The 12,996-nt window shown below is 41.5% G+C and overlaps 1 protein-coding gene across 11 annotated transcripts in view; it reads right to left on the reverse strand.

Moving 5' to 3' along the window:
- The window catches only part of DLGAP2 (DLG associated protein 2), a 395,404-nt gene that overhangs the window by 114,238 nt on the left and 268,170 nt on the right, over window positions 1-12,996 (reverse strand). The window lies entirely within an intron of this gene.

Here is a 12,996-nt window from a genome sequence, read left to right on the forward strand (position 1 = left end):
AAATGTAGCTTTATTTAAAAAAACAAAACGAAAACAGAGGTAAGAAGAGCCAAAAAATGTCCATTACCATGGAAAGGAGTTAAGCCTCCTTCTATAAATGAAAATAGCGGCCAACCAAACAGGGGTATTCTGTGGGTAAATGTAACCAAGATTTTAAAGTTCCACATGAATTTCAAAACAAATAGGAACATGTGATGAAATGGCTCTTTAGTGGTGCATTTCAAAGCACAAAGGTGCTGCAATCTGAAGGATTCCTGAGCAAGGAATTTCCATGCTCACAGAACCGTCACCATTCTCTCTCATGCTGGAGAAAGTTCTTCATGTACATCACTATTGGCCATGCCACTGAGTTATTCCAACCACAGAAATTAATAGGAGATCCTGTGGGTTCTGTGCGTGGAACATCATCATCACTACTACTACTAGTAGTATCAATATTAATTGCCCACCCTTTACTCTAAGGTCCAAGGGCAAGTTACAACAATGAAAGCATGGTGTTACAAACAGTTTAAAACAATGTACAAAGAAATAAGGTGAAATAGAACAGAACATACAGAATCCCATGAAAGCCCACTGCCAGTCTGGCCAAGCGTTGAATAGATTGCTTTTGCCCTTAAGTAAAGGTGAAGGGACCCCTGACCATTAGGTCCAGTCGTGACCGACTCTGGGGTTGCGGCACTCATCTCGCTTTATTGGCCGAGGCTGCTGGCGTACTGCTGGTCGTGTGGCCAGCATGACTAAGCCGCTTCTGGCGAACCAGAGCAGCGCATGGAAATGCCGTTTACCTTCCCGCCAGAGTGGTACCTATTTATCTATTTGCACTTTGACCTGCTTTCGAACTGCTAGGTTGGCAGGAGCAGGGACCGAGCAACGGGCACTCACTCCGTCGCGGGGATTTGAACCGCTAACCTTCTGATCGGCAAGTCCTAGGTTCTGTGGTTTAACCCACAGCACCACCCACGTCCCTTCCTTTTGCCATTACACAGCATGAATTATGTCTTCTTCTGGCAGGCCCCACATTTAATTTTCTGAGCTGTTTGCTGCCTTTCATTTCTCACAGCCGCCATATGGACTCAAGAATGGCTATGCATCCAACAGCACCTCAATCTAGAGGCCTTTTCTGATGTTTTTTTTTTTTTTTTTTTAAAAAAAAATGTGGTTCTATCAGTTTACAAGCTGTGACTTGCAAAAGCACAGCTGGAGAAACCTTTGGACCGCCAGATGTTGCTGGACTCCAACTCGCATCAGCCTCTGCTGGAGTGGGCAATGAAGCACAGTAACATCTGGAACATCTGAACCCTGCATAAAGGGGTAGAGTAGATAGGCAGATGTATGAAGATCTGGCTTCACATAATAAGCATTGACCATACTGGAAATAAATTCTTTCCAACTAATGAATTCCAATTGATTTTAGCTTTTTTTTTCTTTTTTAAGATGCAAAATCCCATGACAAAATGAGATCATTTAAAAGCATTTTTATTTTATCGTTAAAAACATTGCTTAGCTTTCTTGTGCAGATAGCAAATCACGTTCTCTTCTCATTTAATGATCACTCAATTAGTACAAGTCAAATTCCAAAAACGTGCCTCAGGCTCTCATTCATGCCACCAGGAGCTGTTGCCAGGTTAAAGAGAGAAAGAGAGATAGAGACCAGGCTGAAATGAAATCTATGGATGTTTGTTCACTTTGGTTAAATGTGAAGATTTAGATAAAATGATTTTGTGATACTGAACTTTTCAATACTGTGCTTTTTATAGAACTTTGCCCTCCAGGACTTCATGCTTTGATTCACATCTGCTCATTACACCAATTATTTTCATTGCTTATCCACAGTAAACCAATGGGATTCTGGAGATTTCTCTCTCTCCAAGAAAAACATATATTGTATGATGAATTATTAAACCCCTGCAAAAGTTAATACAAATTTTTGTCACCACTGCAAGAGACCGACAAAACAGATAAGCCAGTGCTAAATTAAACAATTTGGTTTTTTCCCTTTGAGTCTTCTGAGAAAAGTCAAATGACTTGAAAGAAAAACAAGTGTGATCTATCTGTTCTTTATGGCACCATCTCTTCTGAAATCTGAACAATGCTGAGCTTACAATTGCCAGGATTTTCTTGGTGTTGGCAGCTAGAAATCCTTATTCCACTTGTGAGGTCTAGGTGAAGATGCTCAACTGAGAGGATGCAGTGGTGCCACTCTCAAGGCAAAACACACTCCTCTGAATGCACTGTGTGTACAAGCAAAGGAGTTTTGTAACGTTAGCTAAAACATTATATCTAGATTGAAATAGCCCCTCTTCCAGAAAGGCCAGGAAAGAGAGGTGTTGGGTTGAAATAACGACAGACGAGTGAGGGGTGTCATATGGGAGGCATCTCTCGAGCATGTCTCGGGGAGTCCCTTTTATTGAATATTACAGCTTGCCACATACGTGATTGTTGCTGATTGGTTAACACAAATACAAAGCAAAGGGTTGCATATAAGTATTAATCACCAATAGATTAAAGGCTGGGAATGGGAGCACAAAACTAGACAGGCATGAAAACCTCCTAATTGAATTATAACTAATGATTGATATAGCAAGACTTAAACAATTGCGTTCCGATAGATGTGGTCAACTATGCATTAAGAACAGGTCAGAGTATTGTTTTCCTGAACTCAATGTGAACTGAACATTCTAAGGTGATGAGTGAATGTCTTAGTACAGTGGTGCCTCGCAAGACGAAAAGAATCTGTTCCGCGATTCTCTTCGTCTAGCGGTTTTTTTCGTCTTGCGAAGCAAGCCCATTGACAGCTTAGTGGATTAGCGCTACAGTGGTCTAGCGGCTTTTAGCGATCAGCTGTTAAGCGGCTTATCAGCGGATCAGCTGTTAAGCGGCTTAACGGCTTAGGAAAAGGGGGGGGAAGCGGGGAAAACCCGCGGGAACTCGCAAGATTTTTTCGTCTTGCGAAAAACTCCCATAGGAAATTCGTTTTGCGAAGCGCCTCCAAAACGGAAAACCCTTTCGTCTAGCGGGTTTTCCATCTTGCGAGGCGTTCGTCTTGTGGGGCACCACTGTATTCGAACCGTTTGTGCAGCATCATGTGCAGAAGCAAAGCTTAGAAGCAAGACTTCCCATCATGCCACAGTCATGTGCAGACGCAAGGCTTCCCTTCAGAGAGGTACTCAAGAAAACTCAGCAACGTGGTGCATTTATAAACATTGCTGTAGTTTGTGCCTGCTGTTCTTGGAAAGGTAACAGCTTAGCCTTAATTTCCTATGAACTTTCCTTCTGATGTAGTTGTTTCACATTATGACAAATCAACATTACATGATAGTGCATCCTATTGGTGCTGACGTGGAATTTCAGACAAAAGCCGGTCCAGAATGTTCAAAGAAAGGGCACTTTTCAGGGTGATTCAACTGAAAATTAAGATCCCTGTCACCAGGAAAGTTGCAATCTGAAGAATTCTAGGCGTGTATGGGTGTGTGTGTGGGAGTCTCTTCATTATCTTCATCAGGCTTGAAGGAACGGGCATAATGCAGGGGCGGAGGAAGGGGGTGCAGTGCGGGCGGCCTGCCCCAAGTGTCACCACTGAGGGGGGTCACAAAATGCCAGGCGACACTCACTGTGGGGCCTGCAGCACACCTGAGCCGTATGTCTCTCCTGGGAGTGATGTGGTGGCTTGGGTGCCCGCAGGCTCTGCACTGCCCCAAATAGTCTGCCCGCCGCCTCCCCCTCAGCTGTAGAGCTGCTGAGTGGGAGGAGACAGGCAGACTCCTTGGAGGCTCTGCCTCTTGCCCCGCCCCATGGGTGGCTGGCCCCATCCTGGGCACAGGGCACGCACACCGCCCCAGGCGCCCAATTGGTTTGCTCCATCGATGGTGTAATGTAGCACTTGGTCAATATTAAGAAGAAAAAGGACACTATTCAAGGGAGACAGAAAGCCCCGTCATATTACCCTTCCTGCCTGAAACACCCATTTTATTTTATTTTTTTGTGAGCTCTTACTGGCTCTGAGCCCCACAGTGCCATGCACAAAAATATGTGTGAATGCCAGTAACATGCCGAAACTAGCATGGCTCAGATGTCTGCTCTATGCAAACTGCAGTTTGGGGGCATGTGAAAAGTCAACATGCTAAATCCAGCCTTCACACAACTTGGTCTGTGTATGACAGTGTGGCTAGATGTCAATACGGGTAGTCTGTAAAGTGCATGCGAAAATATTTGTGTAAGCAAGTCCTTGTGAGTGTGCCATCCAGATATGAAAACAGCTTCTAAACTTATGGAGCATGTAAGTAGAAGATTGACTCCAACCCAGCGATTAGAAATAGAGAACGCCATGGCACATACTAGATTACTCATATTGCAGTCATACACTCAGAGCTTCAAACCTAGCTTATTGAACCGCATGACATGCAATCTATAGCATCCCTAAAAGCAGCTGTTTAACATTCTGGAGAATGTTTTCTGAAATGATTGAGAATTTGCTTTTACGGCAGAGTTTAATGCGTGCCAGCGCTGCACTGAAGCCAATTTAATCCTTTGGGGCAATATCAGTCATACTTAAGTCCACTGATTTCAATGGATCTACTCTGCATTTGGCTAACGTTGAACAATTAGTCATTGTTTGCAATGCTAAAGGATCTAAGTATTGAACGAATGTGTTGCTATGTGAACTCTATACCAGACCCTCCAAGTGTCCCAATATTCCATTTAGAGAAGCTGTCCCAGTTTCTGATTTGATCCTGGAATGTCACACTTATCCTTAGGATGTTCCTATTTTCACTGGGGAAATGTTGGAAGGTATGGAGTTATCAAACCCCCAAGCTGTCTGAAGGCAATCCTGTATAGAGAAGTTTTTTTAATGTTTAATGTTTTATTATGTTGGAAGCTGCCCAGAGCAGCTGGGGCAACTCAGTAAGATGTGTGGGGCATAAATAGTAAAATTATCATTATGGAATGGGACATCCCTATTTTCATCGGAGAAATGCTGGAGGGTATGCTATATAAGATTACCTGTTGCATCAGGATACTATAATCCTTGCATTACCCACTTCTCCTGAATCCAAGCACTACACCATTTTCAGACTTTTGCAATAGCTCTGCTTGGTTTCTCCCAGAACTGAATGAAAAGCCCTTATTCCCACTGTTGGCATTGATAAAAGCCAGCATGTTGCCTTCTGGACGCTATGTGCACCTGAGACAAGCACTTTAGCTGATAAAAAAAAAATGTAAACACAGAGACAAATGCAATAAGAAAAAGAAAAGAATAAAAAAAGGCAGTGGAGATCTGAGGTTCACATTCAGGAGGGACTCTTATTTAAATTTGCTTAGCAGAAGCAAACATTGGTTTTATTATCCTGGTGGCATGTGGTTTTCTTGCTACGTACAGGTAGAAAGGCTGTCTACCTTACATAGCACCAGATTTATTTTGAACTGAAAAATTTATATTATGTTTCACTTTAAATCTTTTTACACTATTCAAACAGAAACCATGCTGCTGGGGTTTTTTAAACCACAGTTGGTTTTCCTCTTTACTATTGTGTTGTCCTGTGCACATCTGCAGGGAATTCAGTTTATTTCAGCTTGCATTTCTTTTTGAAAATGCTCAACTTCATTCTGAAAATGATTTCATAGCTTGGCATGTAAAAGATTTCAGTAGATGTGAACTTGTTTTAACCTGGCAGAGCCCTTGAGATCGGAAAATAATGGATCTAGGGTTGGTTAGAGTATTAAAAAAATCACACAATCAAAATAGTGGCCACTAGCTGCTGTCTAATTTTATTCTGCTTTGCGTGTGTTGCTAATATGCAACCCTAGAACTTCCCCTTAAACTCAATGGAATACGGTACACTTTTGACTGGGCAAGGCATATATGCTGTGTCTCTGACAAAGTCCACCAGCAATTTATTCAGAAATCCGGATGCATATATGGCGGTTTTATTGCTGAGGAAATCCTATTTGCAGTTGAGAGTGGGAGCTGAGTGGAGCCTTGGATGCACAGCTGTGCTCCTAGCGGAACTGAAAGTCAGACATTACAGCTAATCACTGCCATTGTACTGATAGAGCAGAAATGACTCATTAATTGAACATCTCTCTTATCTTGCCATGGGCAGGGAAAACAGATCACGTACTAAAAACACTTGAGGCCTGAATTCAAGAGTAACTAGAAACCCAAAACTGAGAATGCATGTATGTATGTATGTGCTGGCAATTACTACATACACTCATTTACTGGCACAATGTTGCATTTAGTACACTCCAGTTGTTCTTTAGTTGTTTTCACTACACCCCTGTTACATTTAAATACATACCAATGGCACAATAATAATTTGATTCTCATGGAGTCATATAATAATAATAATAATAATAATAATAATAATAATAATAATAATAATAATTTTATTATTTACACCCCACCCATCTGGCTGGGTTTCCCCAGCCACTCTGGGCAGCTTACAGCACATAACAAATGGTAAAACATTAGATATTAAAAATTTCCTGATTCAGGAAATAAAAAAATTCCTGATACCAGATCTAAGGCACGTCTGCGACCATGAGTTTGGCCAAACATATTCAGGGACTGCCCCATGGAGGCCATGCCTTTCACGAAGTCCCGAGCGGCCCCTTGTAAGTTTGTGTCGGCATGGATGTTAAAATCCCCTAGGACAACCAAACTAGGTGTCTCCAGGAGAACATCCACCATGACCTAGAACAGCTCTGACAGGGAATCCTTGGTGCAGCAGGGAGGTCGGTACACCAAAAGGAATCCTGTACTGCCCCTATTTCCCAGCTTCCAGAACGATGGAAACTGGGTCTTCCCAATAGGACGCCTAGTGCAAGGTAATGACTTCCTAAAAACCACTGCAACCCCCCCCCCCTTTCCCTGCCCATATGAACTTGGTTGCTGTGCGTACGAGAAACCTGGTGAAAGAGAAACATGGAAAGAGTCAAAGGTCCTTCACTAACCACTTCACACTATCCTTCTTGCAGCATGCAAAAGAACAAGCGCACTGTAATATTGTCTAAGATCCTAGCTATGAAGGAAGAACAACTTGTCCTAGCTTTTGCATATACTGATGTATTATTTGGGGAAGATGCGTCGCAACAATCCTCCCTTCTCTGACACCAAGAAATCATTACTTTAAGCATTTCTTTTTCTCATACAGCAGGAACATATTTCCTGCTTAGTGGGGAATGTGGTGTCATAGGCTAACAATGGCACAGTCTGGAGTTGCAATGAGGAGAGACAAGAGCACTGTTTAGGAACACCAGTCACCCGCAACACTTGCATTTAACCCAGCTCACTGGTAGCAAGCTTGGCAGCACTTCCAACAACAGCAGTTTTCCTAAATATTTGTCAAACTTTCAAAGTGGAATTCAGCTCGTTGCATAGTTTTTCTGATACACTACAATAGTTTATGGACGGTTGTGGTTTAACAGAAATCCAGTTTTGTGAACTGTATATTTACCAAGAAGTGTTAGGGAATTGCTCAGAGGAGATTTGTTGGAGGGACTGCTGTTACTGATACTATTTTTTGTATCTTTATTTTAGATCTTAATACGATTGATGTGTATTTCCCCCCCAAATTGTGTACTTTTTGATGTTTTATTTATTTATGATTACTTTTTTATGTTTGTTATTAAGGAAATCAGCCCTGAGTGCTCACTGGAAGGACAGATGCTGAAGCTGAGGCTCCAATACTTTGGCCACCTTATGAGAAGAGAAGACTCCCTGGAAAAGACCCTGATGTTGGGAAAGATGGAGGGCACAAGGAGAAGGGGACGACAGAGGACGAGATGGTTGGACAGTGTTCTCGAAGCTACCAGCATGAGTTTGACCAAACTGCGGGAGGCATTGGAAGACAGGAGTGCCTGGCGTGCTCTGGTCCATGGGGTCACGAAGAGTCGGACACGACTAAACAACAACAAGTTTTTTAGATGTTTTAAGCAGCCTTCGGTATGGTTTTAACTATGGAAAGGCAGCATACAAATTAAAATTATGTATGTATGTATGTATGTATGTATGTCAATAGAGTTATTTCAGGCACCTAAATAGATGTGTGCTTTTTACCTGTATATTTTTTCACAATGTGTGACAAAACATTAAATGAATCAATACCACCGGAATGCGAAACACCTACACCTATACTATATAGTTCTTAAGCTATCAGAAGCTGTAGTTCTGATATATAGTTAATGGAATTCTGAGCATTTTGGATTATTTTATAATGAGATCTCATTGCAGAGAACCAAGTGACCTCTATCTGAATATAATTTCAGTTTTAAAGCTTTTTTTTAAATGCATTTGATGATATTTCTAATATCTAAAAATCAACACTGACAGTCATAACCATGAAATCCTGATCTTCATATATATAAGAATATAAAATGTGTTGGTTTGTTTCCATGGGCTATCAAATGACAGTGGAGGGGGAAAAATATACCTTGTACATTTCGCAGAGTCATCTGTTAATATTTCTCAAGGTTCCTAACTGCATAAATGCATTCATTTTTATGTAACTTAGAGACACAGGAACGTGATTAGCACATCAACGGCTTCGCTAACAATATATTTGCCTTCAGCGATTTATGTTGTAGTGAATTAGAACCATTCAACTTGGCACAACATACTCAGATATTATTCACAGGCTGGAAAAGCAACAAGAAGATAAATATTCTGCCACTAATGAAGCTGCTTCTTCCCACTATGTTTACAAGCTCTCAGCTGTGGTACAGCTGATACTAAACTGTTGCTAAGAAAAAAAAATCAAGCAATGTAAATAAGTAGTGAGGGGAGAGGGGGAGAAATGAATCTGCAGGGGAATGTGTTAAAGGGGAAGGGTCTTTAATAGGGATTTCATTTTAATATCTCATGGGGATAGTGGGGTCCCAGAAAAACATCATCACCCAAGTGATTGTTTTCTTCGGCCAAACAATCTTTTCTGACTTGTTCCCCTTTAAAGCTTGCTTTGTATTGCAGGCTTACTTTATATTTTGAAACGCACAAAACTATAATTAAGGAAAGACTGCAGACTTCCTCCTCCTCATCTTGTACCGATGTAGGAACCCTCTGTCATTTCAACTTGTGTGCAACACACAAACACACTTGTAGTTAAAATATTTTTAAACATATGAAAAAGTCTATCCAATTAAGTAGAGCTGGGTGATTGTTGTTGTTTGTGTGGCGGAGGCTGGCAGGAAGAGGGAATTGATTGTACAAACAATTCTATTATGGGCACCTAAGGACTCAGCTACACTGGCAAAGAAAAAACGCTTTATATGTGTTGTTTATGCATTCTAACACTGTGACACCAGATGGTGCTGTGGAGTTTCTGTTTCTGCTTACCCGATTTCTCATACAAAGTTTGCAACACGTTTAACTGAAACGCTTCTTTGATGTGTCTAGATCCAGCCTAAATGCTGTAACATATTTCTAGCATATTGTGTACATCAGATTGACAGTGCGCTGCAAAAACATTCAGTCAGCGCAAAAACCAATTCAGGTCTTCCAGCATATTCAGTTTATTTCTTCATTCCTCAGCTTGTGTGGCTATACATACATTTTGAATGATAGATTTTGATCTGGTAGATAGATAACATTGCTAGGCTCTGAAACTGAAACCATGGAAAAGAGAGATTCCTATCACACATCGTTCTCAAATTATGGGAGCCTTTTGCTTAGTCTTCAGCAAAATGTGTGGATAATTAGTCACAGGGCCTAAAAAACAGCTGCTTGGATTAAATGATCTATGAGTTTATGTCCTTCAAAATCTGTCATTCTGTAACTGGCTTATCCAGAATCATGCAAGCTGCATTATATACCTGAGGAACATACCAAACTTCACAGCTGGCTTAACAGCACAAGCAAAGTACCGTATTTTTTGCACCATAACACTCACTTTTTTTCCTCCTAGAAAGTAAGGGGAAATGTCTGTGTGTGTTATGGAGGGAATGCCTATGGGTGGCATGCCTACGGATTTTCCTCCTCTAAAAACTACGTTCGTGTTATGGTTGGGTGCGTGTTATAGAGCGAAAAATACAGTACATAGATAGAGGTGATCCTGTTTGCAATGCGTAGTTAGACTTTCAAAAAGCTTTTGACAAAGTACCTTCCAAAGATTCCTGAATAAGCTTAGCAGTCATGAAGGAGAGGTCCTCTCTTGGGTTAGTAAGTAGTTGAGAAAGAGGAAGCAGAGAGTAGAAATAAATGGACAGTTCTCCCAATAGAGGGATATAGAAAGGATTGGTACTAAGACCTGTGCTTCTTAACTTGTTCATAACTGATATAGAGTTAAGTATCCAAGTTTGCAGATGAAACCAAGTTGTTCAGGGCAGTCAAAACAAAAAGGGATTGCGGAACGCTCCGAAAGGATCTCTCCAAACTGAGTGAAAAGGATGTAAAATGGCAAATGTGATTCAATGTACACAAATGTAAATGGATGTACATCAAGGCGCAAATATATGAACTGTATGTATGAACTGGCAGTGACTGGTTAGGAACAAGACTTTGTGATCATAGCGGATAACATGGTGATTTTTTTCATAGAGGAACAGTTAGGCCCAGAGGTGCCAGCTTGAGAGGGCAATTGTAAGGGGAAGTGTGTGTGACGTCCTGATGTCATACGTGTGAGCATCACGCCTCCCTCCCTAAGCCTGGCAGAATCTTCCATGGTTGGGGAAGGAGTCACCAAGGGAATATTTAGGGGAATAGCCTAGTCCCCCTAGTCCATTGACTGCATGCCATTAGTGGATAAGATAATGAATATGTTGGCACTGTGTTTTTTATAAGGTGAATTTCATGTTAAGGATAATTAGGAAACTGGTTGAAGATAAAACTGGCAATATAATGTCATTATACAAATCCATGGAGCAACCCCACATGGAGTACTGTGTTCAGTTCTGGTTGGCTCACTTCAACAAGGATATTATAGAGATGGAAAAGGTTCAGGAAAGGGGAAAAGAAACAACAACGATCGATTGGCTAGAGAGGCTCCTCTATGCAGAAAGGTTACAATGCTTGGGATGTTTGATAAGAGGTGAGGAAGAGCAAACATGACAGAGGTGTATGAAATTGTAGAGAAAGTGGGCAAAGAAAGGTTTTTCTCACTGTCTCATAATACTAGAAATCGGTGACATTCAATGAAGATGAGCGCTGGGAGACTCAGGAGAGAAAAGAAAGCACATATTTACACAGTGCATAGGCCAACAATGGAGCTTGCTCCCAAAGGAGGCAGTGATGGCCACCAACTTGGATGAATTTAAATGGAAATCAGACAATTTATTGGAAATAAAAAAGTTTCCTACACACACACACACACACACACACACACGTTTCCTATCTATCTATCATCTATCTATCATCTATCTATCTATCTATCTATCTATCTATCTATCTATCTATCATCTATCTATCTATCATCTATCTATCTATCTATCTATCTATCTATCTATCTATCTATCATCTATCTATCTATCATCTATCTATCTATCTATCTATCTATCTATCTATCTATCTATCTATCTATCATCTATCATCATCTATCATCTATCTATCTATTCCTTTTTCTGGGATATATACAGAACTTCCCCTTCATGGATCACCACCTTGTCGTGGCAAAGGGGCTTGAATAACTCAGAGAAGCTATGAGCTATGCCATCCAGGGCCACCCAAGATGGACAGGTCATAGCCGAGAGTTTAGACTAAATGTGATCCACCTGGAGAAGGAACTGGCAAACCACTCCAGTATTTTGCCAAGAAAACTCCATGGACATAAAAAAAAGGAGAAGCTTTGAGAAGAAAGTGAGAGTTTCCAAGGCATTCTCTGGTTCATGGGGTCACAGAGAGTCAAACACGACTAAGGTGACTAAACAACATACAGAACTTAAGAGATTTTACACAAAAAGTGAACAGCATGCACACAATGGCACAGAACCAATCAGTGACTGCGTGCCAGTGAAAGTGGAACAGGATGGAATTAGTTGCTCAGTCCTTCCCTAAGAACAGAGAATATTTTTTAACTGACGCTGTGTCTATACACTCTATACCTTCAAAGCACATTCAAAGCACTCCCTCCTTCAATGCATTCTGGTAACTGTGGTTTGTTAAGGCTTGCTGGGAACTCAGTGAGGTGCAAGCTACAATGTCCTGAATTCTTTGAGGGGAGCTCTGAATGTGCTTTAAAGGTTACTGTGTGCAGGCAACCTGATGGAAATAATGCAGGGTAAATACTGTATTAAAAATTAACTTTGAAATTCGCCCTTGTCTTATACATGGGTAGTGCAGAGGGGGGTTGGGCAATTGTTTGCAGCCACGAGCAGGAGATTTTCTGTGGTGACAGGGCTAGTGATTGGTGGCTGTGTGAAGGGCTGTTTGCGATTGGCTGCCTTTGTGGCAATCACGCGGTTGATTGGGGGCTGAGGGTCTTCGGCGATACATGCTATCGCCAGCAGCGGGTGAGCGATTTTCAGCCATTCCAGCCCCCACAAAAGCTCAACAACTCTGTGCCATCTCTCTCCCCCCCCCCATTTCTTAAACCAGAGTCCCCAAAAATAGGGGGGGCTTATACATGGGGGCGTCCTATAGATGGAAAACTACAGTACACGAAAGGGAAGTACCCTAAAGTCAACAGAGAATGCAAAACAAAATTACCGAAAAGACTACAAGCCTGTCCTCTGTTTGAAATCCCATATACACATAATCTCACACACATACATACACATATCTCCAACGTAAGAGTGTCCCCGATCACTCAATGTTTGCCAATATTAACTATAAGATCTTTACAAGCTCTGCTGGAAAAACCACTGCAAAAAGCTTTCCTGCAAATTTGTGTATTACAGAAGTAGCCACTCAGACCTCCTTTTCTCTGCCACCCACGCAAACCACACTCAAATGCCGCCCCCTGCCCCCACTTCTGTATATATTCTTTTTAAAAATACTTTCCACTATTAACTGTCTGTCTATCTGCTCCTGGGTGGGCGGGCTGAATCACCCCTGCATGGATGCCA

The sequence above is a fragment of the Podarcis gaigeae genome (assembly GCF_964106915.1).
Source record: "Podarcis gaigeae genome assembly, chromosome: 3".
Classification (NCBI taxonomy): Eukaryota; Metazoa; Chordata; class Lepidosauria; order Squamata; family Lacertidae; genus Podarcis; species Podarcis gaigeae.